General features: G+C 33.3%; 1 protein-coding gene across 1 annotated transcript in view; it reads left to right on the top strand.

Annotated features, from left to right (window-relative positions):
• The first annotated feature begins 3,977 nt into the window (after nucleotides 1-3,977).
• The window catches only part of LOC107163100 (phospholipid-transporting ATPase ABCA3-like), a 46,243-nt gene continuing 29,733 nt past the window's right edge, over nucleotides 3,978-20,487 (top strand). The window contains exon 1 of the mRNA XM_015510342.2: nucleotides 3,978-4,677. The gene's annotated coding sequence lies outside the window, so the exon portion shown is untranslated. The remainder of the gene's footprint in view (nucleotides 4,678-20,487) is intronic.

Below are 20,487 nucleotides of genomic sequence, written 5' to 3'. Positions count from 1 at the left end.
ATATATATCTTAAATCGTGGTCATACCTATATCAGCATTTTGGCAATACCTACCTATTGATATTGAAGTAAATCGTCTCCGTGTGGATCAATCGATAGAATTTAATTATAAACGTTGGTACCTCTGCGTTTTATATAGTGTGTATTATTCAAAACCGACGAGTTCAATGACAAAACTGAATCCTACCGAAGAAAGTTCGAGAATTATGATTTTGATAAGCCTGATGATGAAAAGCAATCATGTTCGGTTGACAAAATCTAGTTGATAAATGAGAAAATTAATGACGCCAAATTAACGTGAGTACATTTTTTTTTTCATTTTCAAGTGAGTAGGTACCTAACCTAACCTACCTATACCAACATATTAAGTAAGTTGATTTTTTTTTTTCTTCTTGTCGAAGATATTCTGCTCCACATCACTGTAAATTATCGCAGTATAGTGCCGTCAAGGGAGGTTATAGTCTTATAATACACGAGACGCTTATAAGAAGAATTGCAAAATTTTTTATTTTTATTTTTTTTTCGCGTAACATCGACCACATTTTTTTTCAACGAAAACGTTATGATTTTGCCCGCACTTCATTGCCAAATGGGTCGATTAAATTTAACATTTAAGTTTAGTTTGTGATAATTTTTTTTAAAAGTCGTAAAACTGGGCCTCTGTTCAAATCAAAACTTTTAAAATTGAAAGTTTATATTTGTTTTAGACTCCTGAATTTTATCCACGATAATGCCGATACATAAATTTTCGATTACAATATCAACCAAATTTTATATTTTTTTAGAAAAATTTCACTGTGTCAGTTATTGAATTTTCGTGAAAAAGTGTAACCATCATCTATACTGAAACGCTTTCAAATATTTCATAAAGCGTTTCAATTTCATGAAATTTTCATCGTTTCATGAAAAGGTAAATTTCGTGAAGTCTCTACGACATAGTAATAATATACTATGATATTGAAATACGGACATTTTCAAATTACGATCATTTTTCACGGCAATTTTTAACCATCCGCGCGTAGAATATTGAAAACACATCACATTTTTAACTTGTTAATATTATTATTTTGTAGCGTCTATTGTGCAGGGTGGGTACCTACCCACACGTAATATGTCATCATCATTGACTGCAAAAATTCTGATAATTCGATTTGATTCAAGCGGTCCGCTTTGGGTTCGGTAGTTTTTCGATATTGTCAAAATAATATATTTTTTTCAAATCGTTTAACTATTTATTTATTTTATTATTTTTTTTTTTATTGTGCGTGCGTCTGTCCTCAAAATGACAAGAATTAGCTTGGTATTTGTTCTAGAGTGGTCGGCTTATGGATTTCCTGTTATTTTGCGCCGACATATAAATATTACATTATCTTTGCTCAACAAAATAAACATATTACGCTATTATATTGATTATAAAACCTCACATGATAATATTATTATAATAATAATTATTATTATTGTGTTCACCGGTGGATATGCGTATATAAAATATATTAATAGAGGTACCATACCGGTAGTTTTTCATTTTTATCATTTAAGTATTTTCAGGATTATACCGCAGAACAGACATAATTTACTATAATACCTACCTAGAATTATCGACGATGAATATTATAATGTGTATATACGTTTCGCGTGTACCTCACAATATATTGTATAATACTACCCATCCAAGTATTATTACTATAAAATTACACAATGAATAGCTGGATTTTTTTATATGACAATATGACATAGATATGAGCGCGGACAGGATATCGGGTGGGGGGGGGGCGGTAATATTGCTTCGGGACACACTATTTTGCGGATAATTGCAGAGTTCCTCGATTAAAGCGTTTCGTGACGTTTCGATGAAAATAACGCGAAAACGCGCGTTTAAGGTTTATGACATTCATCGATAGTTCATCGTATTACAATAATAAATTGTTAAAAATCAACGTTTTCGATATTGTAGCGATCCTCTTGACGTGTAGGATAAGCAAAAGAAACGAAAAAAAACAAACCATTTGGGCGTCAACATTTTCGGCCAAAATGTAGCCTCCCCTTTTCGGCCACTGTCAGTTTTCGGCTAGTACCCACAGTTTTACACGTTATTGGGTTAGCCGCATAAATTATCAATCAGTTTTTGTTTGAACGATTTTCCTTTTTTTTTATATATAATATACATATTATATTGTCTGCACTCTTCAATGCAAGTTTAATTTCGTTCATAGATGATGGTTTTCGTAAGTAAAGATAAACCAGTATTATTCCTTGTTGTATAGTTGTTCGATAAAACATCTAATTTGACTGATTTGGGACTATGTGTGTAGTACGAAAATTTGGATATTCTAGGGATATGCATGACGTATGTGCACGGTAAGTACATGATATCGGGGGAAAAACGATGATGTTATCTACTTCGGGACACATAATATTTATATCGTAATGGTTCCTCGTGACGTATTCATATAAAACAAAATAGAACTACACAAACGCAGTTTAATTAATGTGTGATATTATAATATGTAGTTAAAATATCGAAAACACCATATTATTATTATTATTATAAGAAAGTATCATCGGTATGACGTATGCATTGTATATTATTGTAATATTATGAGTAATATAATGTAGTGATATGGAAGATTGCATAACGTCGACTAACATGGATAATATAATATAATATATTATTTAATATAATAATACGTAGGTATACAAAGTGCCGAGTGGTCTGAAAACGATAATTGTAACTCTTTAACACGTCGGAAAAATCAATTAGCACATACATGTGACAACGTTGGCTCATTGTGACTGCCGTGACAATTATTGTGCGCACACATTGTAATTTTATTGTCACCGTGCACATAATATATTATAATAACATGCTATTATAATATATTATAAGGGCGGGCCGCTGTATTACATTATTATTATTTGCAGTGCGTTAGTATTATTTTTTTAGCGCGGAATCCTGCGTCGGAATCCCTCATCTCTGCGGGTGGTAGAAAAAATTCTTAAAAAATTCAGCCGACGCGACACTACAGTAATGTACGGTATTATTTACTATCTACAAAATATATACTTGCGTACAATAATAATAATAATAGTATGGCCGTTGGCGTGTTCGGCGGTAATGTATAACGGAAAACGTTTCAGTCGTCGAACGAGGCGACAGATAATAATATTATTATACACGGCGTGCGAGTATACATTTTTTTTCCACTTTTTCGTCGATTCTACGCTTCGTTTGACGCACGAGCGGGCCAATTATACTATTATTGTGACGTTGCACAAATCGGTAGCACTTGTTGAAAACAAAACATAAAAAAAAAAATCAAAAAAATAACGTGGACCGCGATGATTTTCGGCCGCTCCGAGGGGTTTTTTTTTGTTCAGATTCGGGGATGATGAGGAGGGCGCGCCACCTTTTTTTGGCCATCACACTATTCTCTCGTTGCACGTCTCACGCGCAATCGCCCCAACAACCATCGGTTGCTGTTATCGTATATTATCATACCGAATACCACACTTTTCGTCTTCAGATACCAATGCAATTACCGTATTATCATCACCTCGCACTCGTATAGGTACCACAACGACGATGTCGTACTAAACGCAAGTCACACAAAACCGACGGATTTGTCGCTCGCCTCCCATCCACTCTGTCTCGCTTACTCTCTCTATCTCTCTCACACACACATTATATATTCCACGTCTCCCCCTCGCGTATCCGTACCTGCCATCACATATGACATCGTATATTATTAAAAGTCCACTACTGCTATATTATATATGTATATATACATATTTTTTACGATAATATAATAATAATACAATATACGATACACGTCCGTCCGTGTCGCTACGCGCACGCGCATGTGTGCGTGTGTGTGTGTGTGCGCGCGCGCTCGTGTGTGTGCGTACCGGTTGCACCGCCTCGCGAGTTCACCGTCAGATCTCATTTCTGTGTTGTGTAGAGACGGCATGAGTTCCGTTGCGCGGGCACGTCGTCAACACGTTACCGCCGCCACCGCCACCACCGCTGCCGCCACCACCGCCGCCGCCGCCGCCGTCGCCACCACCGTAGCCGCCGCCGCAACGGAGCCCGAGCCGTCGTACGTCGCGTAGTCGCGGGCAAATAAGCAGTAGTCGTTCCGCGCAAGGTTCGCGCTCTCTTCGCACACACGACATGCACCCACTCGCGCTTACACGTTTCACTATTTATAATAATATTATAATATTATAACATATTATTAATATTATCATCACCGTCGTCAATTATTTAATAATACCGTCGTTATTATTATTTAATATTAAAAAATTTCAAAAATTATACTTCGTCGTTATTCGTTTTGTGCCGCTTAGTGATTTATTGTAATTATTTAATTTTTTTTTTTTCATATTCATGTAAATTCACAATATTATATTTATATCGTTTTTCTTTTTTCTTCTCGTTTAAGTAATTTTTTTTTTTTTTTTTGCTGTACACTCGTTTATAAATATCGTATTCCATTGTCGCCCGCACCCCTGCAGACGCGTTAAGTTTTAAATTGTTTTTGTTTTTTTAATTTTTACTTCCGTCTCGTGTATCGTTATTGGTGCCAGCATCGCAGCCTGCAGCCACGGACGCACAGGAATAAAATCGTTTTACCGTCCCTTCGCCGCCGGATTGCATCGGTCGACAACGGTCCCATAGGTGAATATTATACAAAAATTATTCTCATCAAATAATATACAATTAAGTTATGTAAGCGGTACACAATAAACGCATAATGTACTTATAGTGAATAATAATAATATCTACCGGATTAGCCGACGTTAACACAAGTGCTGCACAAGTCATCGAAAAAACGTAATGTACCACCGATGACCATTATGTTGGTACATGCGTCAGGTGGTTTATGGTTCACATTTTCGCGGCTTTTCGGCTTTCTCCTCTACCATATTATGAAATATTGTAACGACATTTGTCCTCGTATATTGTAGCATATTCTTATTATGCGGTGTGTCTTATACAAGCGATTCTTGATCTTCAAAAACGGTACAATTCTATATGATACTCGTCGTAGTCGGTATAATATAACAGTTCAAAATGTTCACCATAATCGTGGTGTGAAGAAACTCACCTCATCGGACGCATTATTTTATTCTCTAGTCTTCATATAATATTTATTTTATCAAAAATAATAATTATTATTGTCGTGACGTCTGATTATGTGCTAGGAGATTTGTATGCGTGTAAATGCGTCCAAATATTATATATTATAACGACTCTTTTCTATGTTAACGTCTTGGTAACGGGTCCACGGTTTTCGTATAAGGTTTGGTTCTATTGTTGTACGGGGACCGATGATGTATTGTCCGCTAATTTTTTTTCCCCTTATCCCCTCGTCGCCATTTAAATACGCACTCGGTTAAAATGCATCGTACAATAAAAGTGTAGGAAATTAAAGCCACTATAATATATATTATTATTATTAATCGAAATCATTGCGTGCGATATTATACTGTGTATTGCTTAAAATAATAGCATTTCAATACAATATTTAATGAACGATATTATTTTAATGGTTTGATAAACAATTATTAAGTGCGTCGTGATAAATTAATTGATTAATATGTTTAAGTTTTTTTTCCGATAAAAAAAAAATACAAATCAATTTCTTTATTTGCTTATTGGTTGGTCGAATCTCGTTTGTTTAGTTGTATATATATATATATATATATATATATACTATAATCCTGGCCATAAAGAATCACATCGAAATGTACACACGGAAAACGGTGTAAATATACCTACCAATAAAAATAATAATCATAATGATCTCGTGCATAATAATATCATGGGTGTTGCCTGTGGTACCTATATAGACCGCGCGTTTGTACAAAATAATAAATTATTATTATAATTATCTGGCTAAACCTAATATACGGACTTTCAAAACGATATTATAATATAATATTGACGCGGAAATTCACTTCGACGGCATAGGCATTACTACTTGTTCGATTGTAATAATGTTTTCGTCGACGTTTTATTATTATAATTTATTGCGATGTCGTCGGGGTGTTGACGCGCAGAAAAGTTAATCGTGCGAATAATGATTTTATGAAAATATATATCCAACGAATGAGAAAACAAATATCCAAAATACATCTTGGGGCTGTACGGCTATATTATTTTTAGAACAAACAAAATGGCCATAATATTGTAAGCTCACACGTCAGTAGGTTACCTACTCGGCTACTCGGCTACTCGGCTATACGATCATGTAAAGTGCTATGGGCGGCGGGTCCCACGACGTAGTAGTAGATATTAATAATTTTATGTTATTATTATTATTATTTTTTTGTCTTTTTCGCCCATTGTCATATTATTCGGTTTGACTTTGACACGATACGCTTTCACTGCAACGATCGCTCATTGATGTTCATTAAAAATGCTGTATTATTATAATATGTAAAATTATTACACTGTAGGTACCTAAACACACACACATATTCTAGCTGGTCGCTAATGTGCACGTCATTAATTTATTGATTTCGCCAAAATTCGAAACGATTAGTGTTCATAATCGTTCCACATCACTTTCTGAAATTAACTGTCATCGAGAGCGCGCGCGCACACACGCACAAAGGAATACTCGGAGCTCTCTCGCTCGCGCGTACACACACACACACACACGCGCGCGCGCACACACACTCTCAACACGAATACACACGTCGTACGCCTCTCGCGAGTGAGTGTGATGGTGACACGTGGTCGTACTTGACGACGGACAGAGCGACATCGGTAGAAGAAAGGCTGCACGGAGAAAAAAGCGCAGCGCACAAGTCTCCCGACGAGTCGGTCGAACGAGGAAATTTCCGGTGCTCATCACAATAGACGAGATTTCCACTATCGGCAACCGACGAATGAGCGCGATGCACTGCAGCGCTAGTCGGGACATGTCAAACGTCCCGGATCCGGTGCACACGCAGCACGTGGACCCGGCCGGGTAACCGGGTAGTTGGTTATCGTTTCGACCGCGGGAGAAAACGCACCACGTCTGCAGCAGCATACTCCCCGTTCGCCCATTGTAATGAGATTTAGAGAGAGCAGGGAGCGCGTGTGTGGCATTTCGAGGACAAACGACCGGATCACAATATTATATTGTCGTGATAGTTTCGAGAAGAATGTGCCGAAGGGGAAAACGGAAACGCTGAGCGAGCACTTGGTATAGAATATTCTGCTGTAAGGGACTATAATTATAAGCGCACCGTGCGTATACACAATATCATGGCTGCGGTAATATTATATCACATCGATTTGAATAGTATGAAAAGTGTTAGTTGTGGGCACGCAAAACCCCGCTGCACCGACTCCGTGATATAATACACGGGAGTCCCCTGGGGGAAGTCCCCCCACCCATATCATATTTTTGGCACCCATACAGAACTAAATACCTAAGGTTCCCTAAAAATTTTCAAACATTTTTCTAATGCATAGGTATATTTAAGTAATTATTAATTTGCATGAACGCCGGGCCCCACAGTGCCGTGGGTCTTTCTGCCCTCCTCCCCTACTCGTGGGGGCCCTTCCTCCCTAGTAAATTTGTTTTCCAAACCACCATAGTAAACATAAGACACTTTTAAAATGTAAGCAAAAAATGTATAAAAAATCTTCATTTATTTTTAAAATTAATTTTTACCGAAAACATTTGACGAGTCCGGGAAAATCAAAATCGCTCGGTTTTTCGTCGGAATCATCGCTGCACGTACCTTTATACGCATAGTATAAAGATACACAGTTTTATGGGTGCGTGCCACGTCGTATAATATTACGGCACACGCGTTGCCTACCCGCACCGTTTTCTTCGCCGCCGAAACGATGGACCGCGATGCGGTTATTGCGCGTATTATTACCACGGCGCGGCGGTGTAACAATATTATTATTGTTATTTCCTCCTTAACACGCACCGCCGGTGCATTCGCACACACGCATTACAAATGTGTAGGTACAATAATGCACACGTAGGTAACAATATTATGGTCGCGAGAATCCTACTGTATGATACGGAATTATATATGGCCACATCGGACATGGTGGAAATTTTAATTGCGTCCGAATTGAACGCGCGCAAGCCACGGCGGCGATGATCGTGCGCGAGAAACGAGTTTAATAATACTCCACACGATAATATCGTTACAACTTGGTTTTAGTGTGTTGGATTTAGGTAGGTGGGGTGGGTGCCTTCTACACGTCCTATTATGTTGTTTTAATATTATTATTACAATAATTAATTTTCGTACGCGGAAGTCGTCTCTCGTTTGTGCGCGCGCGCCTGTGTATCTGCCATGTGCGATTTAATAACATAAATACTTACCATGGTACTACCTATTACTGCAGCAGGTGGTTAACATAATAATAATAATAATAAAAGATTTCAATATAATATACGTTAAATCGTTCTCCAAACTTTTCGACGATTGCGTGCTTAATTATTGTGGTTTTTTCGTTATACCATCACCACACTCATATAATAATATTAATATGTAACACTGTTATAATATATTATTATTATTATTATACGTCGACACGGCCGTCGATCGAAATTACGAATTAATCACTCGAACAAATTGTCCCGTCGTCGTCGTCGTCGGTTCAATCTCTGCAGCGTAAATTAATAAATAAATGCTCTAATAAATTGTCGTTTTTTATCTCTGTTTGGACAACAATAATAATTATTACTATCAGAGAGCCGTGTCTACGGCGATTTCTCTGACGAATGTCGTTGAATACTATATTATCAGAACCGATTTCGAAGTATCGGTTTCCAATAGCCGTGTATTACTTACTCGACGAGTTTTCAAATTTGGCATTACCGCAGAGTCCTCCTCTCTAGTCTCTCATCGGTCCGTCTTTAATGCTCGTGTGTCCGCAAGACGTGTTGAAGTCTCGTGTTTTGAACACTATATCATATGGCTGCTGCTCGTCTTGCAGGTGTGATCTGCACTTTTCTCTCTCTGATGCAGTTTTTCCGTCCTATAAACATAATGATATTATAATGTTGGTAGTGAACCTATTTTGACATTGAACATTTGGACCTGAAACCCTATACCATTTCGTTAATCCATAATCATTTTTCAAGACTTCTGAGTATATATTATTATTATTATTATTGCGCTCACGCGTGCCTACTGAAAATCGCAATAACGCGAATCATGCGAAATCGTTAGATCCATGCTTGCGCATAGTTTTACTCAAATTAGGGTTCAACATTTCGAAACTTTGTGTTTTTAAACATGATGTCGATTTATAATATTGACAATATGTATAGTGCGTACCTGTGCAGGTATTGTTCGAGAGGCACAATGTGTTTTTAAAGAATTTTAGAAAATTGCTGTTATAAATAAATGGTCTATTAACGTGATTAACGTTATGGTCTGTTATTTTTACGTTTTTGTATTGTTAAAAAAGATTTAAGAAAAAAAAATAACACTATCGATTATTATATTATATCGTTCTATTGCATTGCATGTCGTAGCATTATTAAAAAAGTGTGTCCGATACATAATAATATACCTACGCTGCAGTAAACGTATATATTATTTATTTGCTGCACTATACCTATACAACATTACTGAGACGTAACTGCAATACGATATGTCTGGCTTTAACGTTGCAATAGAATAAATAATATCATTGATAATTACGGGCCTATTATCACGATAGAGATGATAACATATTTTTAGAGACTAACCCGCGAGTGGATCCGTCCCTTAACTTGAACAAAAAAAATTAAAATTAAAATTAATCGTAACATATACTATTTTAATATTATTTTCCATTTTGATTTATTACGATGAATCCGAAATCACTACAACCGTCTGTGTATTAGCTGATATTTAGATGTAACTATATTATTATTTTCGATATCTTCTTAATGTCAAATTATTTGTAATTGAAAAAACACACACACACACACACACACACACACACACACACACACACACACACACAATGCGATTAAAAATAATTGTCGGTCAATTATACTTTCGATCACGGCGTAATCACAATAATAATGTTCCATACGACGTTAAAACGCTATAAATACAGCCAAGTGTAATGATGTGCGTGGGTATTATATAGGTATACTGCTTTTACACTGTCATAAAGAATATAAAAAATTATTTTTTGAAACATTTAAACAATAACTATTATTACTGTCATTTCTGCTCCGTAGTGCGATCTTGGTCAGCCAATAAGCCCTATACCTGCACGATTAAAAATATTGAAGATATAATATTGTATTGTTAACGTTAACAGAAGAACCTAACCTGACCACAAAATGGTATACCATATACCTACGTTTAGGTTTAACATTTCTCTCAAACGACGAACAGGGTGGGCATTTTGGAAAAAATATACAAATACAAATGCCTTTTTCCTTCGGTATAGTGTTCTCGGCGCTTGAAATCTCGATTCCGCGATGATTCCTAAAAAAAAAAAACAAAAAAAAAACAATCCGAACCATATTATTTATTGTTAATTTATAATTTATAATTAAAGTTTATAATATTTTCCATTAGTATATTCGGACGACGATTGTTTTTAATGTATTTACGAACGAATAAAATATATAGCCACATGTGACGCTTGCAACGTGGACCTGTCAATCGACCACATTGTCATTAGATGTCCAAAATACACCGTAGCTCGGAAAATATTCAAAAATTCATCTTCTCTCCAACTTGCCCTCAGCGAAAAAACACAGAAGCTATATACAAATTTTTTTATTATATACACTTAAACAATAAGTTGTAAACATTTATAATTTTACATTGTTATAACTTTCTGTAGGCTAATAACCTAAGCTGTTGAAGCCTTTTCATTAATTAAAAAAAAAAAAAATATATATAGCGATAAGTTAACGACGAGCTCGTATGTGTATCGACAAGTCCAAGTCGTAATATTTAAAAAGGTTACACTATACTGCAGCTAACACATTCGATTAACCGGTGCCGTTTAGGCGGATTATAATTATAATTATAATTATTATTAATATTCTTTAAAACATCTCTAAAATAGTTCCAGGCTGTTTAAAAAAAAAAAACTTTTATTTTTGTCGTGTAAACAATAATGATTGTGCCGCTCACAAAACTTTTACGGTGTGTTCACTAGCTGTGGTTATCAGTGGCCAGAATTTGTAACGAACGCGAATTTCGCGATAGATATCAAAGACGCGCACGTGTCCGGTGAACTGATTATGTCCCCGTGACTGGGCGAATAGGGTCATTAGGTTGTTGCTATTTTCGGGGACTATCTCTCTCTCTCTCTCTCTCGCTCTTTCTTTAATACACATTATTATTATTGTTTTATGACGTCACAATATTGGTTACAAACAAAACAAAATTGGAGCATGAAAAATCGTCAGCTAAAATAATATAATAATATGATAACATATTATGGCGAATCGAGTATAATATAGGCTCGAAAAGTGTTGTGTTTGTTTTTTACAGCACCGACCCATACCTGCAATATTATATTATTAACAATAATTATTATAAACGATATTTTAACACGAACTTATCGTGCATTTTCGAAAATTTATATGATATGTCGAATAAATAATATTTAGTTTTAAAATTATTTTGATGTGTGTGTGGTTAAAAATGATTCATTGCGATGGTAAATTAAATGCATACATATGCTATTCGTGTACACGCGCGGTAGGCAGGTGGGTAATTATGTATTGACTTTGATGAGTTATAAATTTCGAAAAAAAATAAATATCATAAATGATTCGCGTAAAGTCTTAAAATAAAACTCCGACTCATTACCTATTAATTATCGATAACGAGGATCTACCGAAATGTAAAAAAAAAAGTTAATGATTTTTCGTTTGTTATATAAGTTCAATGTTCGATGATATTGTGTTCGAGTCTTTTTTTGTTTTTTTTTTTTTACACACAGATAGGTACCAACTTCTTATGAATAATAATAATTAAGAATACATCATAATATTCATCGCTAACAACTATCGTTTGTTCGTTCGTTTATTTATTAAATTTCCGTTTATGATTTATCAAAAAGTCAATTGGTTATTTCGCCATAATAAGTTTGACCTAAACTATATTATTATTATTTAATCGAATGTCACGTCGACGTATCCCATCATATTCGAGGTGTACAATCTGCAGAGCGTTTAGCCCAATATATTGGACATACTGTACGAAGCCTTTGAACTTTAACATATTATGCTATTATATTTCATATTATCAGCTCGCCTAAGACAATACAAATAATGTACATTTTTTCGTTATTAAAACTTACACTATAATATATAAAATAATATTTCTACCGCACATTTAAGCACATGTCTGTGTTGGTGGTGTAGACTGTATAGAGAGTCAAATTAGCATAGGTATACAATTTAATCATACAATCGAAAAAGTTTAACATATTATTTAGAATACTTACTTACTACTACAATGTTAAAAAACTGAAAAAGTAGAAAATATATATATTTATTATACGCGTATAATGTGCATAAAAATATTCTGTACCGACGACGACGACGACGACGACGATATCGAAAGAATATCATAATAACTTTATTTTGCATAAATCGCCGTCGTCGTCGGTCGGCGCGTTTAACCTCAACTACACAATATATCATATTAATAATATTAATTATATAATATCATCGTTTACAGGCGGTGCTATGGTCGCATTGTAGGTGTCTCATTGCTGGCTCTCTCAATTCTCAAATTCCGTTATTGAAATAATATATATTACTAATAGGTAATCTACAGTCGCAATATTATCTAAACGACCGACAAATATCAACAAAAACACACACACACCACACAAACATGTACGATAGTATTGAGCAACAGCGTTTATTATAATGTTATGCGAACCGCTGCGGCGATCTGGACGGCCCTGACATTAGCCTTTGACTATATATATATATATTATATTATGTTATTATTATTATAATGTGAGACGCATACGAGTGTGGATCAAGAGACAACGTCAGTCACAATATTGCGCCCGCAGCCGCCGCTGCGACTTGTCCTCGATTCGCATTCGCAGGCCAAACGGTTGTTTTCGGCTCACCTTCCCTATCGCTCGTCTTCGCCGCCGACAATCTCAAAGTTTTCGTCCTTCGTGTTTTCCTCGGATACCTACACGCGTGCGCCGGCCATTGTCTATATTATAGTGTACACGACTAGGTACGCAATAACAATAATAATAATATTAACTACGCGTTTCACCGGTACCTACCCATACCTAGGTCCTACACGTCCGTATATATAATACAGTTTCGACAAGTTGTCTGCGGCGGAATGATATTTTTGTTTTTTTTTTTTTTTTATCGCTCCGCATCGACAGACGGCGGCGACGATGACAATAATGATAATAATAATAATGATATTATAATAGTTGTATAATATTAAGTAATAATTATTAGTGATTTATTAGAACACAATGGATGCGAGCGGCTAATGTCGCATAGTTATATTGTATGTGCTGTTGAACATATTATATTATTATCGTTCACATGATATTATATCGAACACGGAAAATACAGTAAATTATTACACACTATATCGATATTATGTGGTGACGAATATTTCGGATCGATTATTTTATTGATATTATAAGACTTCTCTCGTGTACATAATCGTCGTCATCATTGGAACTCAGCAGCCTCACAAATAATGCGCGTTAAGTATAATAATAAATTAAATTGCCTTTTCACCAAATAATAGTATATCGATATATATATATAAATTATATAGAGGCGTGCACAATAATAATTTATACATTTATTGTGTTATCTTCGTGTTATAATATCATAGTTATCATAAATTTGTTTCAATAATATTCAAATAATTCAATTATGTTGTTCACATATGTATATGTAAAGAAATATATTTCGTCTATATGCTCTTTAGTACCTATAATATACAGGGTGATTTTTTAAGTATGCTCACCCCCATTTTTCCCTTTGATAGAACATTTATTCAAATTCTGATTTTTAAATTTTTAAGTAGACTTCAAGACCATATATTTGAATTACTGATATTTTTTGTTTACTATTTATATGGAGTAACCTGTGATGGCGATACCAACTTTTATATTTCAAATGAGAACCCCCCCCCCCTCCCCATTTTTAGTGAAAATAATTTAGTGGATAATTTTTTTATGAAACTTTTGATGTATATCTAAATCAAAATTCTAATGAGTAGTTTCTGATTTATTAAAATGCTTATATTCGAAGCATAATAAATAATAATCCTTAAAAATGGTTTGACAAAACTATACTATGTACCTAATGTTAAATAGTAACTTTTTCAAATCTTCAAAGCTCCTTATCTATTTAAACCATTACTAAACATAACTCAAAAACAATAACTAGGTTATTGGATCTAAGATACATTAAAATTCTCATCTAAAAGAAAAAAATCTGCTTATTAATAAAAAAGGTAGGTTTCGTGCTTGAAAAACTGATGTTCAGGATTATCACAGGATCACCATCCTTGAGTGTTACAACAAATATCAATGATTCGAAAAAATAGTCTTCAAATGTCCTAAAAAATCACTCTGTATATAATATTATCTGAAATAGTACATTATCATCAGACATAAATCGTACAAGGCTGCAATATAGTTATATATCACATCTACCTATCAGTTAGTTCGTCGTATAACTATATGAAATATCATATCACGTGGCGGTGGCGTTAAGACGGCGAAAAAGAGAACGGTAATTCATTGAAAAGGTGAGATAAAAAAAAAAAAATGCATAATAATATAATATTTAAAAAATTCAAACAATTAAAAAATATGTTATTTAGCAAAGATATTTTTCGTACACGAATTTAAAACATTTATATAACTTATCTGGTGGTCGAAAACGCGATTATGTCTGATGTGCACTACTTTTACAATATTATATTATTATATGTTTCTACGATTCATACTCCCCCGACGGGTTCGTATAAAAAAATAGATAATAATAATATTATAATATGTTTGTTTTAACGAGCAAATATAGATACCTATACGCGTTTCCCATAATATATAAGTCTCGAAAATGACATGTGAGAGAGTATATTATTATTATTATTATTATTTAACAGGAAGACGATCACTCGTACGCGTAACAATATATTATGTATACATATTATGTGTAATGATTTTCGTTGTTAAACCTCATCGAGTTTGGTGTTGTTTTTTTTTTTTTTAATCCGAACTCTAATTGCGTGCTTTCTACATGGAATTTATGGGGTGCCTAGGTAGGTATGTGATGGCTGGTAATGACGACCATCGTCGTAATACATATGTATACCTACACTACACATTTTATAGTTTACGGGTTTTCGTTTTAAATGATGGGTTTCCGCCGTGCGATGGAAGTGCACGGGTAATAATAATAATATATATATTTTTAAATTTTTAAGTAACCACGGTATATGATAGGTATAAGCGCATTATACACATAATATAAAACAACGGTGACGCACGATGCGTATAGATAAATTTAGTTAAATTATTTCCTTCAGTAGTAGTTGTCATCGTTCCGTTGTTTTTTTTTCACCATTCAAAAATATACCATATAGGTCCATCGTCGTTTAACAACACAATCAAACTGAAGTCTAATCACCAATTCTGTACTGTTGTAGAGACCTCGCGGTGACGTTATACAACAACCTTCGAGTAGGTATGTAATCGAATAATTCACGGTAATAAAATATATATTATAATATATACATATAGGTTTTGAGTTCTTCTCGTCAATCCATTGCTCGTACTTACTGTCTACATAATATTACAATTCGTCTTTAATACTTTAAGCGTTTTTGCTATTTATTTACGCGAGTGACGTTAGATTAGCGTTAGGAAATTGGATGCTATAACGTTGAGTATTGCGTTTAGACTACGTTTAGTTTGTGAGATAATGGAAAAGTTGAATTATTATTATTATTATTATTATAGTCATCGCCAATCTGTTTCGAAGATCTCAAGTGGTATATAACAGTCGGTGGAATAATCAGGATAATTAAAAACTTAAAAATAATATTTGAAACGGTTTTCACTGGCGACGACACCCGACCGAAATGGTAATAATCCCGTTAATAGAATATTATTATTATTATTATTACTATTCATCGTGAGTTCAACATAATAATATATTAATTCATCTTGAAAAATTAAAATAGGTCATATAAAGAGGGGGGGATAACAACACTTGTCATCAATTACTTACTACGGTTAGAGGTAGGTAGATACCAACAGTGCATTATTTGATTCGGTTATTGCAGTCACGTGACGATGATGTGCGTGTACATAATATTTTGATCAATGGCGGTGCACAAGATCGTGGGAAAACCGCTGCAATTATCTTTTTGACAACAATACCCAAAACGAGGTAATAATATAATATGCACGTGTGCATATTTTCCAAAAGTTGAGATAAGATTTAATACGAAGCGCCACTCGTCGTCCAAATGGTTCATCTGTAACACCAAAAAAGTGTGTCAAATAAAATAATTCGAAATCAGACTGTTCGTTTTAATGGTATACACTACGTCGATTCAAAAATCTCATATGGTGTTGCATTGCCACGTTTCGAGTAGTCATTAAATATTTAATAGCCAATGAAATGGAAAAGATTAAGTGACAATATTGTACGCAATCTATTATGATGTGAAGTTCCATTCAGAAAGTTAATGTAAAGGTATTCAAAAGCCACTTTCAAAAATTTAAACCAAAGCCTTGGGCTGAAAAAATATCTCGTGACCTTTAATTTTATCTAATTTTTTCGGTAGTCTTAAATATTTTTCAAACTATGTATACAGAACGTAGTTATATTTTATAAACCATGATATTATACAATATAATTTTTTTTTGATTTTTGATAATATAAACTCGGCAACTGTTATGACCATTAGTTGCAATTTAAATTTATATGGTATTTACAGTTTTAACAAATATTTTTTTTTGTTTTTAAATACCTAGTATAAAAATAAAAGTAAAATATGATTAGATTGTATATTTATACAAATAGCTTACATGTTGCAGTTTTTGGATTAGATCGTTTAGACCTGTCGCTCTCAAAAATTGCATCACCTAATTATTATAATTCTCCTCGGTGTTGGGTCCCAGTGCAACGTTGACGATACAATATTTTGTTTTGGTAATATTATAGTTTAATTTTCACGTTTTTCATTCATTCTATTATAACAGATATTATATTTGTACCTATTCATTTATCATGTTTTTTAGTTATTAAAGGATAAGTCTTTGCAACTAGTTGACAATTAATACTTAACACAAGTTATATTAATCATTATTATTATTATTGTTATAAAACATATAATACCACAACTTTTAAATATAAATCTTTATTTTTTATGTATTTTATTTTTTATCGATTTCGTGTATTTGTCTCTGCAGGTCACCACATGCATTATTAATTTATAGGGTACCTACGTAAAATGTGAGTTTTACGTATAAAGTTTTAAGTATAATTCATGAAATTACATATTATTATCCAACAATAGTCGCGTGTATTTTTAGTGAACTCGAGTTAATAAACTGCAGCGAAAACAAATTGAATTAACTTATCCCTTGTCGAATATTACCGTTAAGTATGTATATACCTATTATAGCTTACCTATTATATTATATTATATTTATATAATTTATGGCGTAGATGTATTTCACAATATTTAAGGTCAACAACGTATAACATGTACTTGATTAGTTGGTCGTATTTAACCGATTTTGAATTATGTGTTTTATTTGTTGTATATGTACCGTCACAGGGCCACAACATAATTATTATGTAAGAACGAATTCCACTGATTTTAGAATTATTTCGGTCATTATACAGTTGTTAATGAATAATAATAATGATATATTTGAAAAATAATTTCGGGTATATTAACATTATCATAAAATTAATAAATTATTACATTATGTAAATCACCCAAACGGTGGTGATTATTGTAATATAATATTTTATATCGCAACCATTATTGTTTTCGATTTAATCGATTCCGTAAACTTTGTCCAGAAACCCGTTGCCGCGTCGGACCGCCGTTTTTGTAAATCGTTTTGTAAATAAATACACAATATTATGGTAATAATGTTGTTAATTGTTATTATAATTATACAAACGATTAAAAGTAAATTATTGATAATACGTTTATAGACCGCGAGTGGGTCGTATTTTGGCCGTTATTGAAACGTACACCATACTATACGCTATAATATAATTTTGTTATTATTTAACATATGTATCAATATTGTTTTATATTCTTCTTCCTGTAAACCATAACGGTCGGACGGACGAACAAGACGTGTCTTTTCCAGTCGTCGCTTTAGTAATACGTGACAGCAAGCAGTTCGTCGAGTGTGGTCCGCGCGGGATGGACGTCGACGCGGGGCATTAAAATCTCCATTCGACTTTAAGAAATAAATAATTATATTATATTACACCGCTACGAACACCAAACTGTTTATTCTTTACAAATATTATTTACGAGCACTTTTGGTGACAATTCGTTGTCGGCCTTGCAGCTTTTGTCGATCGGTAATGACTTACCGTCGTTATGATGCTGTCCACTCACGGAAACACATAATATTTTATCGCTGCAGCAAGCGTGTTAACCCGGGTGGACATGGCCCACATACGACCTGTCCATAACTTCACGTCGATCGGCCTAGGATCGAAACGAAAACCGGTGCTCGTAGTCCATATCGTAAATTCTATTGTAAATGCATCTGCAGTTTAACATATAACACTAAATATACATTGTTAGTCTATAAAAACTACTAGTCTAGTGTATATATACATATATAATATGTATGACGTATGTACACTATGTATGTATGTATATATACTGGTAAATATAAAATAAATATATAAATAATTCGTATACTAACTATCAGGGAAGGTTATCTATTACGGCTTACGGATTTATTATTATTATTATGTTTACCTACAAAGAGTGGTCAAAAGTATATAATAACCGCTTTTTATCCATCATACAGTTTTTGGTTACATTATTGTATGAACAAAATGTACCACACCTGCAGCTTAAATGCTATTCAAATATAATGATAATAATAATAATATGTGTTTGTATGTGTGAACCTACTTATGTGGTTCGAACGTCGTTTTTAAATTTCTCAAATAGTTTATTATTTAACTCGTGTGTTTCTTTTTAAAATGAAAAACAATATTGTCGCCATCGTGATCATCATACACCTATTGTATAATATTATAATTCTATGTATCAGACGAGTAAAGTGCAAATTAGAATTTTAAAACTGATCTGTTCGCTGCATTATCAACGCTTATGAGTTTATGACATAATAAGCATGTTTTTGATTGTAATCTAACTCAGGAATAGGTGTAATATATTTATATAAACAATGTTATTAGTCACGAAACATCAATACATAATATACGATATGCAAATCATTTAAACAAACATAAACAAACATGTAAGTAATAGTATATAGGTAATAGGTAGTATTGTACAATATGCAAGTACGATAGTACACTTTCGCAACAGCATTACAACTATTTCGCTATAAATTCTATAGCTTAAGGTATGCACTTGTAATCACTAATCTTTATGAGCGATTTAGTTTACCGACTGCAATCGATTTATAGTAAGTTTAGTTTAGATAACTAAAAATATTTCAACAATATTGTAACACTGCAGAAATATCCAAAGTGTATGTATAAGTATCGTATGGTTGTGAAATATTTAAATTAGGCATAAAATCTTTGTGTTTATTGTTATTATTATTATTATTATTATTATTGTATCGCAGTAAAACGCTATTGTGTGAATATACATTTTTCTACATTTTATAACCGTAATACGTTATTTTAATCTTCGATTATTGATATTTTATTTGAATTATTGAATCATGATGAGAAAAAGTTGATAGCAAACGTCTTTGTTTTAGATATTTTATTTTTTATGTAGTACCTACTTAACTATCTACCGGTTATAAAATCGGCTAACAAATATTAAAATGTACATTTTATGGTACCTATATATGTATATATATATATACCTCAATTGTTATAATTCTTCATTGCATAAAACACTGGGATTATTGTACGTGATTAGATATAGATATATATTTGTATAAAAATAATAATAATAGCGGCTAGGTTTATACAATAATAACAAGTATATTATAATGATATTATTATATTGCACAGCTAAAAACAAAAATTTCACCAAGCGTAGTAAAAAAAAAAAAAAATGAAAAAAAGTATAGTTTTATGACACATTATATACCGCTGTTTTAGTTATGCAATTTCGCACCAAATCATAATATATATATAGGTTTATAAATTTCATAATTTTATCTGAAAAAAAGACTTTGGATTACCGCGATAAGAATATTATTTAATATTATTGTGCATGTGGGTAGATAGAAAATGTTGCAGTTGCAGTTGTACATTATAATATTTCGTAT

This window comes from Diuraphis noxia, unplaced genomic scaffold (assembly GCF_037042655.1).
Source record: "Diuraphis noxia isolate RWA-SAM2 unplaced genomic scaffold, SU_Dnox_SAM2 contig0003, whole genome shotgun sequence".
Taxonomy (NCBI): Eukaryota; Metazoa; Arthropoda; class Insecta; order Hemiptera; family Aphididae; genus Diuraphis; species Diuraphis noxia.
Note: the sequence above shows the minus strand (reverse complement) of the source record. Positions and strands in the feature narration are given on the sequence as shown.